Raw genomic sequence first — 4,861 nt, forward strand, 5'->3', positions numbered from 1 at the left:
ATGCCCCACCTGGCCCCTGCCCTGTGGGTTTACAAGCTCTGGTTAAGATAACTGGTACATGCTTACCCTTGTCAATCAGCCAGTAAGCTTTCTGTGCTCTGTAACCATGTCTGATTTATTTATTTATTTTTAAAATTAATTATTATTATTATTTTTTTGAGACGGAGTTTCACTCTTGTAGCCCAGGCTGGAGTGCAATGGTGCGATCTTGGCTCACTGCAACCTCCGCTTCCTGGATTCAAGCCACTCTCCTGCCTCCAGCCTGTAGCTGGAACTACAGGTGTGCGTTATCACACCCAGCTAACTTTTGTATTTTTAGCAGAGACAGGGTTTCACCTGTTGGCCAGGCTGGTCTTGAACTCCTGACCTCAGGTGATCTGCCCGCCTTGGCCTCCCAAAGTGCTGGGATTACAGACATGAGCCACCATGCCTGGCAGGATTTATTTTTGTAATTTCAACAATTAACAATGCCACGGGATCCTTACTTAATGCACATTCATTTCTGAATGAATGTTGAATGAATGATGGATTAACAATTAGTTAAGGAGGGTCACAGGAAGAGGCACAGTGTTTGGCTCACAGTTCTGTCCTCTCTCCTGAGCTGCTAACATGCTGGGTGACAGCAGCGTCTACATAGACCACCTAGAAGCCTGCCCACCTCACTGGTTTCTGAGCACCTCAGCTCCATCCACCTTCACCTCCACTTCATTCCCTGAAGACTCCACCCACACCCAATGTCAGGGGTATGGGTGGCGATCTGGCTTCGACATCTGTCCCCCCATTGATCGCCAGGGTTGATTCGGCTGATCTGGCTGGCTAGGAGGGTGTCCCCTTCCTCACTGCTCCATTTGCATTCCTCCAAAGCTGCGTGGGTCGAAGAGGACGACCATCCCCGATAGAGGAGGACCGGTCTTTGGTCAAGGGTATACGAACGAGTAGCTGCGCTCCCCTGCTAGAGCCTCCAAACAAGCTCTCAAGGTCCGATGTCACATGCAGAACTTTGAGATTCCTTTGAAGCATTAAATAGCCAACATCTCCTCTCTCTGACCAAAGTGCCCATCTTGTGAGCCCTATCACCCCCTTGCTTCCCTCATGCCCAGTCTGTAAACCCACAGGGACAGGCCCTCAGTTCTCCATCACTCTCTTGTCTCCCATCAACACTCTTGACCCTTCTTTGGCCAGCCCAGACGCCATGCACCATGTCACCCAACCTCAAGATGTTTTTCAGACTCAAAAGGAGTATTGTGGTCTGATAATTTCAGAGCACTTTTCACAAACATTTTTAGGGTCCAAAATGTGTAATTTAGCGACTTTAAACAAATATTCTACTTTGAAGAGGTTTTTGCTCTGCCTTTTATCTTTTGGGTTTTGTTTGCTGTGCACCATAACTTTTTCTCTGTTGAGCATAACGTTTGCATTGTGGTGTGTGTCTGTGCATGAGACCCACCAGATAAAACACTATGTTAACCTTCTGAAAACCATGGGTATATCATTCCTAGGGCAACTGTTTAGAAGAATATAACTACCATACACTGGGCTTTTCTGCCTACTGCAGAAGCATTACATTCAAGAATGTTGAAAACTTAGAAAGTCAGCTTTAGAGGCAAAGATATCAACCACAGGGGAATAACATATAATTCTACTATGTAGTGAATATTGTATTTCCAAATAAGTAAAATGCCACAAGTGGGAAGGAATGAGAGTCAAAAAAAGTCAAAATTTTGTTAAAATAGCAGTTCCAAACAAAGTTGAATTAACTTTGACAGTCATACTTGCATGAAAACATCTGCTCTTACATGTGTGTCAAGATATCCAAACATCTAAAACTTAAGTATGAATGATCCATTGTTTAATCGGTAAAAGGGCAAGCTCTTTTGTAATGTAAATGAAAATACAGTATGGAAAAAAAAGAGCAGGAAAAAGACATCTTTGGATAAAAACTCAAACACACATACAGAGACTTTGGCAAAGATCGGCAAGAGAACAAAAATCCTGAGGAAGAAAATGGCAAGATGAGGAGAGGCCATTCAGTGGGTCCATTGCCCAAAAACAAAAATAGAAAAGAAAGAGGGATCAGTGAAACGGATGGAGTTGGGAGGAAGTCTGCACCCAGGAGTGAACAGGAGGATGGCAACCTTCCATAATCTCCCCACCAGAGCCACTGCCCAGTAATATTCAGCGTGCTGCAGCGCAAGTCTCTTTATCCAGGACTGTTGCCCTGCGTGAAGTTTGCTGCATGAAATTTCTGGGACTGTCATGTCCAAAAGGTGTACAAAATGCCAGGAGTTGCTTAAAACAAGCAAACAACAACACAGGCGGGAGGCAGGTTTAAAAAGAAATAAAGAAACCAGGAGATGAAATTCCTTCTAGTATTATCTTTCTGGTCTAGTAGTAATGAACATTTCATTATCACCATTATAATAAACTGTGAAGAACATATGTTTCGACTCCATCTGCTTCACCATCGAGGCTAGCCAAAAAATGGAAAAGCAATTAAGTCGACAATTAAAGCCAGAGATAATCCTGACTCTCCCATTTTCAATGCTGCCTTATGATGTGATATGTCCTGGTGGGGCAAGAAAACAAAAAAACCCAAAATTTAAAAAAGGATCACCAACGGCCACTCCCGTTAGAGTCATTTCACCCAGACATGTCCCAAACCACTGTTAGATGGCCAAAACCCCAGCAATGGGCAATCAGCCAGGAGGAGGGCTGAATTTCCCCACCATAGGCTGTGTCAATAACAGTCTTGGAAAACCGCTTCCAGGGAAGACCGTAGCAAAATGAGGAAGTATCTTCAGAAGCACAGAGTCTGAGTAGCAGCGATGTCCCACATTCACCTTTGTCGGAGACTTTGGAAACAGAGTGACTCCATCTTGAATGGGGGCTGGGTAGAATAAGGTTGAGACCTGCTGGGCCGCATTCCCAGCTTCCCACACTAAGTCATGGGATGAGACAGGAGGTCAACAGAACTGCTATCACAGAAGATACAGATCATAAAGACCCTGCTGATAAAACAGCAGTAAAGAAGCAGATCAAAACCCTCTAAAACCAAGATGGTGATAAAAGTGACCTCTGGTCATCCTCACTGCTCCTTATTTATGCTAATTATAATGCATCAGCATCCTAAAAGACGTTCCCTCCAGCACCAAGACAGTTTACAAATGCCATGGCAACATCCAGAAGTTAGCCTATATGATCTACAAAGGGAAAGAACCCTCAGTCCTGAGACTTATCTGCCCCTTTCCCAGAAAACTCATAGATTTAACATAATCAAGAATTAACCATAAACACACTCAGTCAAGCAGCGCTTAGTGCTGTTCTGTGTATGAAGTAGCCATTCTTTTGTCTCTTTACTTCTCTAATAAACTTGCTTTTGCTTTATCCTATAGATTCGCCCCAAATTCTTTCTAGCGTGGCATTCAAGAACCCTTTCTTCAGGTCTGGGTCCAGACTCCTTTCCAGTAACACATTCATCACCATTTGCCATTTTTACAGCAGGACCCCGTGGCTGAACAGGTCAAGGGTAAGGAAGCTGTCCTATCCCCAGCCACCCCCAAGTTCTGTCTGACTGAATGATGTGTCCCCCCATCCCCTCCATTTGTTTTCCGATTGATCTGTCATGCAGCATCCTCTCGTGCCCTTCCTAGGAAATGTTTACAGCTATTTAGTACAGTCTTTGTGTTCTGCATTTGTTCAAGACCCTCTGCAAGTTGCCAACACTTAGCATTTCTATCTTCCCTTCCCTGTTTCTTCACACCTGCCCTGTCATTCTGCTCAAGGGTAACACTTGCCCTTTCCCAAACACACGCTGAGCTTCCTCCATGGTGAAGCTCTGTTCCTGCTCAGGTGATAGGTGAATTCACTACCCTTTGAATATCATTCGACTTTCCTTTTTTTAGCTCACAGCCCCTCCCCCAGTTCTAAGAACATGACCGTCCCAATATGAAGGACACGGTGTTGCCCTGGAGGAGTTCTCGAACCTTCTGGTACTCACTTCACATCCTGTCTTCCACCCTTGCTGAGGATGGGCTCCTTGAGGACAAGAGCAGATGGCAGCCTTCATCCTCACCTACCTCAGGCACCTAATGGAGTGTCCTGCACGTGTCTTTAATGTGGATGATAAATAAAAAATTAATAAATATTTGTTTAAATGTGTATGGTTGAACTGGATTGAATTGTAAAGTAGGATTTATGTGGTTTAAGCTTGGGGTACCCTGAAGCTAGTTACGCAGATTCATAGAATGCTTGTGCCAGAGAGAACATAAAGGCCATCTAATTGACCCTCCTCATTATGCAGATGAGGAAACTGAGGCCTGGGAAGATTACTGACTTGCCCAAAGAAGCACAATTAGAGACAAAAACCTGAGACTGATACCAAGTTCCCTACAACTTAATTCTGACAATCCTATTACGTATTAAGGCACAACCTTGATATGTTAATTTTAGAATATCTATTGAGGAATCAATTTCTCAGCAATATATGGAGAGCCTCCTGGGTCCCAGGCACTGTGCTAAATGCTCCAGGGGTGGGAACCTGCAAGAACTCCTGGATATCTGCTGCCTTACTAGCATGTAAATTGAAACAGTTGGCTGGGCGCGTTGGCTTATGTCTGTAATCCCAGCACTTTGGGAGGCTGAGGCAGGTGGATCACCTGAGGTCAGGAGTTTGAGGCCAGCCTGACCAACATGGTGAAACCCTATCTCTACTAAAAATATAAAAATTAGCCAGGCGTGTGGTGTACGCCTGTAATCCCAGCTACTCAGGAGGCTGAGACAGGAGAATCGCCTGAGCTTGTGGGGGCGGAGACTACAGTGAGCCAAGATCATACCACTGCACTCCAGCCTGAGCAACAGGGCA

This window comes from Cebus imitator, unplaced genomic scaffold (assembly GCF_001604975.1).
Source record: "Cebus imitator isolate Cc_AM_T3 unplaced genomic scaffold, Cebus_imitator-1.0 Scaffold43, whole genome shotgun sequence".
Taxonomy (NCBI): Eukaryota; Metazoa; Chordata; class Mammalia; order Primates; family Cebidae; genus Cebus; species Cebus imitator.